Below are 12275 nucleotides of genomic sequence, written 5' to 3' on the forward strand. Positions count from 1 at the left end.
TGGGGCGTCGTCGGGAGAATCCAGGCCGTTAACGGGACACCTGGTAAAGTTGAAACGCCGTTGCAATTCGCGTCGTCAATGACTGCTTCAGGCTTTGCGTTCGTATCGGAGTTGGGCGGGGGGGGGGGGTCCTGACGTTTTATCTTCCAGACTCCCTCGCGTCTCCTGCGTCCTCGCGACGCCGGCAAAGAGGGGGAAGAGAGATCATCGGTGAATCCAGGCAGTCGCAAGATCCCCAAGTCCGATTTTACACAGACGTCTCTCTCGGTTCGAACTCCACGCAAACCCTCTCGTGCGTCCCGTGAAGGAAGTGCGGATGTCTGGGGCGTCGTCGCGAGAACCCAGGCAGTGAACGTACCTCCTGGTAACAGCTCCGCTCCTGTGCCACCCGTCGCTGTCAAGTTTGGTGACTGTGGGAGTTGGGGCAGGGGGGTTCCTCTAACGCTGCAACCTGCAGACTCCTCCACCCCGTCTACTCGCGCTCAAACTTGAGGAGGAGGAGGCCCAAGGTCTGCGTCAGTCGGCGGCGATTCCAGGCGGTTGAACCGGCACCTGGTAACACCACAAATACTTTGGCGTCTGTTTGAATTTGCCTCGCTACTTACCGTAGTTGTGTTTGTATCGGGTGGAGTGGGATGGGGGGGGTCTCTAACGTTCTGTCTTTCAGAATCTTTCCTCGTGTCTACTCTGAAACATCTCGGTACAGCTCCAACGAAAGGAAGCCCCAACCGGGCAGAGATCCCAGTCCTGGACAGGACGGGCCAGAGACACCCAACAGCGTCCATCAGGGAGTGTCAACGTCTCTTGCTACCCACAGCAGCAGCAGCAGCATTATTACTATGAACTGGTCATGAGCAGTGCTGCTCGGTAGCCACGAGTGTGAACACGGAGGTTGTGTTTATCGTTGTCAAGGATGAGCGGGTGATGGTGGTGGTGGCGATGGGTGGAATGTGAGGAACGCAACCCCCTGCCGCTGTTACAACCCAGTCCTGGACAGGAGGGGCCAGAGACACCCAACGGCGTCCATCAGGGAGTGTCAACGTCTCTTGCTACCCACAGCAGCAGCAGCATTATTTATGATCAATGGCAATGAGCCGTGCTCTGTAGCCACGCGTGAGCATCATGGAGGTTGTGTTATATTATTGTCAAGGCTGAGCGGATGGTGGTGGTGGTGGGGAATCGGACACGCTGGCATCCGTTCCTGCCACCCCCAACTCTGAGAGAGATGTCTGGGCGAGTTCTCAACCCAGGTAACCGTGCGAGTCTCCGGCCCGATCCTCGGCCTTGCTCACCAAACGAGCTATGTGGATGTTTTACTTGAGCACCAAAGGGACATTAAATTCTCCCAAACACAGCTGTCAGCAGTGGCAGTGCTTGCTTGCCAACAAGGACTTTCAATTGATTTTGATAACGTTGAAGTGTTTTGCGGAACTAATTATTACTGGCCAAGATTAGAGAATACATTTTAATTGAGAATAATTCAAATAATTTCAACCGTTGTGATAGCTACAGACTCGGCGCAGCCTGGAAGCTTCTTAAATCTCGACTTAAAGCTTTAGTGGCTGCAGGAATTCATTCTCTTTGGGTCTTTCGGCAAAGTCACGTGACTTTACCGACTGTATTAAGTAATACACAACACACATTGCAATGCCTTAGAGGTGAGTCACATGCTAAGTGGCTGATTACTGATCTATTACTTAGTTGCATAGACCCTCATCGCCGCCTCTGATCTCGAATCCCGATGGGGTTCAACAACGACGATGACATCGTCATCCTGCACTGTTTGTTTAAGACCAGAAGCAGGTGGATGGCTTCACTATTCTGGCAAATCGCACCGAAGGTGCCGGATGTAATTTCCAGCGAAACGTCGCTGTTACTCTGATTGTAAATGTCGTCGATCCACTCTTCAACACACCGGCGGGCTAAAGTGGTGAACTATTTTGTCAACGTGACACTTTTTTCTACTGATTGGCCGTGTCGGGTGGTGGCGGGTTTTAACGACACATTTAAAATATTTACGAGATCCAATCCAAAATCAACAACAACTCTATTACGCTTTTACAAACGTTTCGTTGCTACCGAATTTGTGTTCTCATGTCGGGAGTTGGGGCTGGGTAGGAGGAAGGGTTGCCGTGTCTCAGACTGGTAACACCGCAACTCCTTTGGCCGTGCGTTTGAATTTGCCTTGCTGCTGCTACTACAGGATTTGTTTGTATCGTGGGAGGGGGGAGGGGCTCCTAACGTTCTATGTTACAGGACCCCAGCAGTTGTGCCTAGCGCAGACGTCTCGTTCAACTCCACGCAACTTCCTCAGTGCAACTCCACGTTCTCTGTGCAACTCCACGTTACCTCGCTGCAACTCTACGTAACCTCAGAACACCTTCACGCAACCTTGCGCCAACTCCTCGCAACTTCAGTGCAACTCCACGCGTTCTCTGTGCAACTCCCAAGCAACCTCGCGACATCGTACAAGGGTGGAGAGCAACAGGGAAGGAAGCGCAAATTGCTTCTCTATCATCGGCCATTCCAGGCGGTTAACGGGACCCGGTAACACCGTCAACACTTTGACGTTCACATTTGCCTGGCTGCTACTGCTGCTACAGGCCTTGTGTTTGTGGGGGGGTGGGGTGTCTCACGTTTTGTCTTCCAGAATCCTCTCCCTGGTCTTCTCTCACACATCGAACATCTCGGTACAGCTCCAACTAAAGGAAGCCCCAACGGGGCAGAGATCCCAGGCAGTGACAGGAAGGGGAGCCCCACCAGTCCTGCGTCATGACGTCTCTCTCGGTTTCAACTCGGGGGAGGGACACCCTTTGGTGTCGGTCGTGCACGGAACAGTGAAGGGCGTGAGGGCGTCTGGGGCGTCTCCAGGCAGTTTCCATGGAACCTGGTAACAGCCTGTGACTCCTTTGCCCACCCGTTCAAGTTTGTTTTCGCTGCAGACGTTGCTACTGCGTTCGCATCGCAGCTGGGAGGGGGGGGAGTCTCTAACATTCTGTCTTCCAGAATCCTCTCCCCGGTCTACTCTCGCTCAAACGTCAAACATCTCGGTATAGCTCCAAAGCAAGGAAGCCCCAACGGGGCAGAGATCCCAGGCAGTGATGGGACACCTGGTAAAGTTAAAACGCCGTTGCCATTGGCGTCGTCAACGACTGCTTCAGGCTTTGCGTTCGTGTCGGAGTTGGGGGGGTGGGTCCTGACGTTTTATCTTCCAGAATCCTTCGCGTCTCCTGCGTCCTCGCGACGCCGGCAAAGAGGGGGAAGAGAGATCATCGGTGAATCCAGGCAGTCTCAAGATCCCCAAGTTCGATTTACACAGACGTCTCTCTGGTGGCGATGGGCGGAATGTGAGGAACGCAACCCCCTGCCGCTGTTACAACCCAGTCCTGGACAGGAGGGGCCAGAGGCAACCAACAGCGTCCATCAGGGAGTGTCAATGTCTCTTGCTACCCACAGCAGCAGCAGCAGCAACATTATTTATGATCAATGGCAATGAGCCGTGCTCTGTAGCCACGCGTGAGCATCATGGAGGTTGTGTTTTATTATTGTCAAGGCTGAGCGGATGGTGGTGGTGGTGGTGATGGGGAATCAGACACGCTGGCATCCGTTCCTGCCACCCCCAGAGAGATGTCTGGGCGAGTTCTCAACCCAGGTGACCGTGCGAGTCTCCGGCCCGATCCTCGGCCTTGCTCGCCAAACGAACGACGTGGATGTTTTACTTGAGGTTAAACGCCGTTGCCATTGGCATTATCAACGACTACTTCAGGCTTTGCTTTCGTGTCGGAGTTGGAGGGGGGGGGGCTCCTGACGATTTATCTTCCAGACTCCCTCGCGTCTCCTGCGTCGTCGCGACGCCGGCAAAGAGGGGGAAGAGAGATCATCGGTGAATCCAGGCAGTCGCAAGATCCCCAAGTCCCATTTACACAGACGTCTCTCTCGGTTCGAACTCCACGCAAACCCTCTCGTGTCTCTCCATCGCCTTGTGGGTGATTGTAGTGGTGGAGGTGATTGTGGTGGTGGTGTTGATAACCAGGGGGTGAGTGCCTTGCCTCTGTAGGAGGCAGTGGCATCGTTTAACAAGTAGCAGCATCAGCAGCAGGGGGCTTTTTGCGACCGATCTACATAAGATGTTTTTGTGCTAGAACTAGTGACGAATTGGCACGTTTTGTTCACGCGACAAACCTTACCCAATTGGCCGTGTCGGGTGGTGGCGGGTTTCAACGACACATTTAATATATTCACGAGATCCAACCCAAAAACAACAACAACTCTGTTACGTCTTTTTGGTTCTTTCGGTAAAGTCACGTAGAATGGAAATAATAAAATAATAAAAATTAAACATAATAAAATCTCACGATGTTTCGGCCACAACGCAAGCAGCCGTCCTCAGGTGGATAACAGGTCTGTCGAGAAGACAGAGTCTGAATGCGTAGTGGCCGAAACGTCGTGAGAATTATTTTATTATTTTATTTTTATTATTTTATTTCCATTCTACGTGATGACTTTACCGAAAGAACCAAGAAGATGAATCCCTGCAGTCACGAAAGAAGTTTTAAATCGAAATCTAACTCTGTTACGCTTTTACAAACGCGTTGCTACGGAATTGGCGTTCTCACGTCGTGAGTTTGGGGCTGGGTAGGAGGAAGGGGGGGGGGGTTGCTGTGTTCACACCGTGTCTTGCAGACTCCCTCGCGTCTCCTGCGTGCTCGCGACGGCAGCAGCAGCAGAGAGAGGGATCGTCGGTGAACCCAGGCGGTGGCAGGAGCACCACCAAGTTTGATTCGCACAGACGTCGCTCTCGCTTGGAACTGCGCGCAAACCCTCGTGCGTGTGAGTGCGTGTGAGTGTCCGCCGTGCGCCGATGTCTGGGCGTTGTCGTCGGAGAATCCAGGCCGGTGTCTGGGGCACCTGGTGACAACGGAATAAATCCTCTGGCACGAATCCATTGCCTTTTACAAACGTCGCCGTGTTTCTTCGGAATTTGTGTTCGTGTGTCGCGAGTCGGAGGTGCGGGACTGGGGGGGGGTTTGTGTTAACGGCGTGTCTTGCAGACTCCCTCGCGTCTCCTGCGTGCTTGCATCAACAGCGGCAAAGGGGGAGAGAGATCGTCGGTGAATCCAGGCGGTTACAGGAGCCCAAGTCTGCCTCACTCGGATGTCTCTTGGGTTCGAACCCCAACGGGGCAGAGATCTCAGGCAGTGATGGGACACCTGGTAAAGTTAAAACGCCGTTGCCATTGGCGTTGTCAACGAGTACTTCAGGCTTTGCGTTCGTATCGGAGGTGGGGGGGGGGGGTCCTGACGTTTTATCTTCCAGACTCCCTTGCGTCTCCTGCGTCCTCGCGACGCCGCCAAAGAGGGGGAAGAGAGATCATCGGTGAATCCAGGCAGTCGCAAGATCCCCAAGTCCCATTTACCTAGACGTCTCTCTCGGTTCGAACTCCACGAAAACCCTCTCGTGCGTCCCGTGAAGGTGTCTGGGCTTCGTCGCGGAGAATTCAGGCCGGTTTCCGTGGCACCTGGTAACAGCGCGACTCTTTTCTGCCAAAATCTAGCGCTTTTTGAAACGTGAGTTTTTGTTTTATTTTTTTTTCTATTTCGTTAGGATTTTTCCCTGTGAGCCATTCGGCTCTTGATGTGGGTGTCAACTGCAGCAAACATTAAAATTACAATATACACCTAGAATTAATTGTACACAAATCTAAACATCGCATTACATAAACAATAAAATCTTATAGAAAAAGCACAAACGATCTATGCTGCGTACAGAAAGTGCAAAAAATGCCATTTCTGTTTGATCCCAATAACAATACAAAACAGATAACAATGTTAAGTATAAATCTACACAATAAAAAAATTGGGCCAAATGAAGCCCCTCTAAAACTTACTAAAACAATGCTATGTCAACAACGTAACAGTTTTCCCAACAAATGTGATTAAAAGTTTACAATAGCGACAGACACAACGCACAGCTAAACGTAGCATTCTTCGCTAGCTGCTTAAGTCAATCCATGACAGCCGGATTAACAATAGCAGCAGCAGCGCACCATAATCACAATACATAATAAGTTAATACGTCGGTCATCTACAGCTCTATTTATTTCAGGCCGCTGCGTTCGCATCGCAGCTGGGGGTGGGTTTGGGGGGGGGTGGGTGTCCTAACGGTTTATCTTCCAGAATCCTCTCCCCGGTCTACTCTCGCTCAAACGTCAAACATCTCGGTACAGCTCCAAAGCAAGGAAGCCCCAACGGGGCAGAGATCCCAGGCAGTGACGGGACAGGGAGCCAGGTCTGCGTCTCGATGTCTCGGTTCAACTCCACGCGGCTTCCTCAGTGCAACTCCACACGGTCTCTGTGCGACTCAACGCAACCTTGATGCAACTCCCAACAACGTCCATCAACGTCCATCAGGGAGTGTCAATGTCTCTCGCTACCCACAGCAGCAGCAGCAGCACCATTATTACTATGAACTGGTCATGAGCAGTGCTGCTAGGTAGCCACGAGTGTGAACACGGAGGTTGTGTTTATCGTTGTCAAGGCAGAGCTGATGATGGTGGTGGTGATGATGGGCGGAATGGGAGATACGCAACCCCCTGCCGCTGTTACAACCCAGTCCTGGACACGAGGGGCCAGAGACACCCAGCAGCGTCCATCAGGGAGTGTCAACGTCTCTTGCTACCCGCAGCAGCAGCAACATTATTTATGATCAATGGCAATGAGCCGTGCTCTGTAGCCACGCGTGAGCATCATGGAGGTTGTGTTTTATTATTGTCAAGGCTGAGCGGATGGTGATGGTGATGGGGAATCAGACACGCTGGCATCCGTTCCTGCCACCCCCAACTCTGAGAGAGATGTCTGGGCGAGTTCTCAACCCAGGTAACCGTGCGAGTCTCCGGCCCGATCCTCGGCCTTGCTCACCAAACGAGCGACGTGGATGTTTAACTTGAGGTTTGTTGACGTTTTGTTTATCGTAATTGGCCACGCGGGGAAAAGTTGACGACAGGACTTGGACAGTTTTAAACGAGGCAAAACTTGAAACCTTTATTAGCAAATGACCACAGCGTGAAGTTTACGTAATGCGACCTGAAGATTGAAATCGGTGTTCTCTTACGGCCGTCCTGAATATTTCCCCAAGCCAGCAAAGGGCGTTGATGGTGACATTGCTAGCAAGCGGCGTGCAGTGTTGGCCGTTGTGGGTCTGGGGTGGGGGCGGGGGGAGGGGCTCCTAACGTTCTATGTTACAGGACCCCAGCAGTTGTGCCTAGCGCAGACGTCTCGTTCAACTCCACGCAACTTCCTCAGTGCAACTCCACGCAACCTCGCTGCAACTCCAGGCAACTCCATTCAACTCCACGTAGCCTCAGAACAATTTCATTCAAACTTGCTCCAACTCCTCACCTCCACACGTTCTCTGTGCAAATCCACGTTACCTCGCTGCAACTCTACGTAACCTCAGAACGCCTTCACGCAACCTTGCTCCAACTCGTCGCAACTTCAGTGCAACTCCACGCGTTCTCTGTGCAACTCCCAAGCAACCTCGCGACATCGTACAAGGGGGGAGAGCAACAGGGAAGGAAGCGCAAATTGCTCCTCTATCATCGGCCATTCCAGGCGGTTAACGGGACCCGGTAACACCGTCAACACTTTGACGTTCACATTTGCCTGGCTGCTACTGCTGCTACAGGCCTTGTGTTTGTGTGTGGGAGGGGTGGTGTCTCGCGTTCTGTCTTCCAGAATCCTCTCCCCGGTCTCTACTCTCGCTCAAACGTCAAACATCTCGGTACAGCTCCAAAGCAAGGAAGCCCCAACGGGGCATAGATCCCAGTCCTGGACAGGAGGGGCCAGAGACACCCAACAGCGTCCATCAGGGAGTGTCAACGTCTCTTGCTACCCACAGCAGCAGCAGCAACATTATTTATGATCAATGGCAATGAGCCGTGCTCTGTAGCCACGCGTGAGCATCATGGAGGTTGTGTTTTATTATTGTCAAGGCTGAGCGGATGGTGGTGGTGGTGGTGATGGGGAATCAGACACGCTGGCATCCGTTCCTGCCACCCCCAACTTTGAGAGAGATGTCTGGGCGAGTTCTCAACCCAGGTAACCGTGCGAGTCTCCGGCCCGATCCTCGGCCTTGCTCACCAAACGAGCGATGTGGATGTTCTACTTGAGGTTAAACGCCGTTGCCATTGGCATTTTCAACGACTACTTCAGGCTTTGCGTTCGTATCGGAGTTGGGGGGGGGGGGGGGTCCTGACGTTTTATCTTCCAGACTCCCTCGCGTCTCCTGCGTCCTCGCGACGCCGGCAAAGAGGGGGAAGAGAGATCATCGGTGAATCCAGGCAGTCTCAAGATCCCCAAGTCCGATTTACACAGACGTCTCTCTCGGTTCGAACTCCACACAAACCCTCTCGTGTCTCCATCATCGCCTTGTGTATGATTGTAGTGGTGGAGTTGATTGTGGTGGTGGTGATCAGGAGTGGATTTTGGAGCGAGGATCAGGAGTGGAGTTTGGAGTGGAGTTTGGAGCGAGGATCTGGAGTGGAGTTTGGAGCGAGGATCTGGAGTGGAGTTTGGAGTGAGGATCTGGAGTGGAGTTTGGAGCGAGGATCTGGAGTGGAGTTTGGAGTGAGGATCTGGAGTGGAGTCTGGAGCGAGGATCTGGAGTGGAGTCTGGAGCGAGGATCTGGAGTGGAGTTTGGAGCGAGGATCTGGAGTGGAGTTTGGAGTGAGGATCTGGAGTGGAGTCTGGAGTGAGGATCAGGAGTGGAGTTTGGAGTGAGGATCAGGAGTGGAGTTTGGAGCAAAGTGCCAGCAGACCAGAATTATCAACGACTACTTCAGGCTTTGCGTTCGTATCGGAGGTGGGGGGGGGGGGTCCTGACGTTTTATCTTCCAGAATCCCTCGCGTCTCCTGCATCCTCGCGACGCCGGCAAAGAGGGGGAAGAGAGATCATCGGTGAATCCAGGCAGTCGCAAGATCCCCAAGTTCGATTTACACAGACGTCTCTCTCGGTTCGAACTCCACGCAAACCCTCTCGTGCGTCCCATGAAGGAAGTGCGGATGTCTGGGGCGTCGTTAGGAGAATCCAAGCAGTTTCCATGGAACCTGGTAACAGCGTGTGACTCCTTTGCCCACCCGTTCAAGTTTGTTTTCACTGCAGACGTTGCTACTGCGTTTGCATCGCAGTTGGGGGGGGGGGGGGTCCTAACGTTCTGTCTTCCAGAATCCTCTCCCCGGTCTCTACTCTCGCTCAAACGTCAAACATCTCGGTACAGCTCCAAAGCAAGGAAGCCCCAACGGGGCAGAGATCCCAGTCCTGGACAGGAGGGGCCAGAGACACCCAACAGCGTCCATCAGGGAGTGTCAATGTCTCTTGCTACCCACAGCAGCAGCAGCAGCATTATTTATGATCAATGGCAATGAGCCGTGCTCTGTAGCCACGCGTGAGCATCATGGAGGTTGTTTTATTATTGTCAAGGCTGAGCGGATGGTGGTGGTGGTGGTGATGGGGAATCAGACACGCTGGCATCCGTTCCTGCCACCCCCAACTCTGAGAGAGATGTCTGGGCGAATTCTCAACCCAGGTAACCGTGCGAGTCTCCGGCCCGATCCTCGGCCTTGCTCACCAAACGAGCGACGTGGATGTTTAACTTGAGGTTTGTTGACGTTTTGTTTATCGTAATTGGCCACGCGGGGAAAAGTTGTCGACAGGACTTGGACAGTTTTAAACGAGGCAAAACTTTAAACCTAATTAGCAAATGACCACAGCGTGAAGTTTACGTAATGCGACCTGAAGATTGAAATCGGTGTTCTCTTACGGCCGTCCTGAATATTTCCCCAAGCCAGCAAAGGGCGTTGATGGTGACATTGCTAGCAAGCGGCGTGCAGTGTTGGCCGTTGTGGGTCTGGGGTGGGGGCGGGGGGAGGGGCTCCTAACGTTCTATGTTACAGGACCCCAGCAGTTGTGCCTAGCGCAGACGTCTCGTTCAACTCCACGCAACTTCCTCAGTGCAACTCCACGCAACTTCCTCAGTGCAACTCCACACAACCTCGCTGCAACTCCAGGCAACTCGGTCCAACTCCACGTAACCTCGGAACACCTTCACGCAACCTTGCTCCAACTCCTCGCAAGCTCAGTGCAACTCCACGCGTTCTCTGTGCAACTCCCAAGCAACCTCGCGACATCGTACAAGGGGGGAGAGCGACAGGGAAGGAAGCGCAAATTGCTCCTCTATCATCGGCCATTCCAGGCGGTTAACGGGACCCGGTAACACCGTCAACACTTTGACGTTCACATTTGCCTTGCTGCTACTGCTGCTACAGGCCTTGTGTTTGTGTGTGGGGGGGGGGGTTTGTCTCACGTTCTGTCTTCCAGAATCCTCTCCCCGGTCTCTACTCTCGCTCAAACGTCACACATCTCGGTACAGCTCCAAAGCAAGGAAGCCCCAACGGGGCAGAGATCCCAGGCAGTGACGGGACAGGGAGCCAGGTCTGCGTCTCGATGTCTCGGTTCAACTCCACGCGGCTTCGTGTTGCGCAAGCGGAGTGGAGGGCGTGCAGATGTCTGGGGCGTCGTCGGGAGAATCCAGGCCGTTAACGGGACACCTGGTAAAGTTGAAACGCCGTTGCCATTGGCATTATCAACGACTACTTCAGGCTTTGCGTTCGTGTCGGGGGGGGGGGGTCCTGACGTTTTATCTTCCAGACTCCCTCGCGTCTCCTGCGTCCTCGCGACGTCGGCAAAGAGGGGGAAGAGAGATCATCGGTGAATGCAGGCAGTCTCAAGATCCCCAAGTCCGGTTTTCCACAGACGTCTCTGTTCGAACTCCACGCAAACCCTCTCGTGTCTCTCCATCATCGCCTTGTGTATGATTGTAGTGGTGGAGGTGATTGTGGTGGTGGTGATCAGGAGTGGATTTTGGAGCGAGGATCTGGAGTGGAGTTTGGAGTGAGGATCAGGAGTGGAGTTTGGAGTGAGGATCAGGAGTGGAGTCTGGAGTGAGGATCTGGAGTGGAGTTTGGAGCGAGGATCTGGAGTGGAGTTTGGAGCGAGGATCAGGAGTGGAGTTTGGAGCGAGGATCTGGAGTGGAGTCTGGAGCGAGGATCTGGAGTGGAGTTTGGAGCGAGGATCAGGAGTGGAGTTTGGAGTGAGGATCTGGAGTGGAGTTTGGAGCGAGGATCTGGAGTGGAGTCTGGAGTGAGGATCAGGGGTGGAGTTTGAAGCGAGGATCTGGAGTGGAGTTTGGAGTGAGGATCTGGAGTGGAGTTTGGAGTGAGGATCTGGAGTGGAGTTTGGAGCGAGGATCTGGAGTGGAGTTTGGAGTGAGGATCTGGAGTGGAGTCTGGAGTGGAGTTTGGAGCGAGGATCAGGAGTGGAGTTTGGAGCGAGGATCAGGAGTGGAGTTTGGAGCGAGGATCTGGAGTGGAGTTTGGAGCGAGGATCTGGAGTGGAGTTTGGAGCGAAGATCTGGAGTGGAGTTTGGAGCGAAGATCTGGAGTGGAGTTTGGAGCGAGGATCAGGAGTGGAGTTTGGAGCGAGGATCAGGATCTGGAGTGGAGTTTGGAGTGAGGATCAGGAGTGGAGTTTGGAGTGAGGATCTGGAGTGGAGTTTGGAGTGAGGATCTGGAGTGGAGTTTGGAGTGAGGATCTGGAGTGGAGTTTGGAGCGAGGATCTGGAGTGGAGTCTGGAGCGAGGATCTGGAGTGGAGTTTGGAGCGAGGATCTGGAGTGGAGTTTGGAGTGAGGATCTGGAGTGGAGTTTGGAGCGAGGATCTGGAGTGGAGTTTGGAGCGAGGATCTGGAGTGGAGTTTGGAGTGAGGATCTGGAGTGGAGTCTGGAGTGGAGTTTGGAGCGAGGATCAGGAGTGGAGTTTGGAGCGAGGATCAGGAGTGGAGTTTGGAGCGAGGATCTGGAGTGGAGTTTGGAGCGAGGATCTGGAGTGGAGTTTGGAGCGAAGATCTGGAGTGGAGTTTGGAGCGAAGATCTGGAGTGGAGTTTGGAGCGAGGATCAGGAGTGGAGTTTGGAGCGAGGATCAGGATCTGGAGTGGAGTTTGGAGTGAGGATCAGGAGTGGAGTTTGGAGTGAGGATCTGGAGTGGAGTTTGGAGTGAGGATCTGGAGTGGAGTTTGGAGTGAGGATCTGGAGTGGAGTTTGGAGCGAGGATCTGGAGTGGAGTCTGGAGCGAGGATCTGGAGTGGAGTTTGGAGCGAGGATCTGGAGTGGAGTTTGGAGTGAGGATCTGGAGTGGAGTCTGGAGTGAGGATCAGGAGTG

At 53.3% G+C, this 12275-nt stretch overlaps 1 long non-coding RNA gene across 1 annotated transcript; it reads left to right on the plus strand.

Moving 5' to 3' along the window:
• Window positions 1-638: 638 nt before the first annotated feature.
• LOC144739213 (uncharacterized) lies at window positions 639-11024 on the plus strand. The gene is made up of 2 exons (XR_013589377.1): window positions 639-5213; window positions 8896-11024. It is a non-coding gene; the product is annotated as an uncharacterized LOC144739213 (long non-coding RNA).
• The last annotated feature ends 1251 nt before the right edge of the window (window positions 11025-12275 follow it).

Source organism: Lampetra planeri, unplaced genomic scaffold, assembly GCF_965212315.1.
Source record: "Lampetra planeri unplaced genomic scaffold, kcLamPlan1.2.h2 scaffold_137, whole genome shotgun sequence".
Lineage (NCBI taxonomy): Eukaryota > Metazoa > Chordata > Hyperoartia > Petromyzontiformes > Petromyzontidae > Lampetra > Lampetra planeri.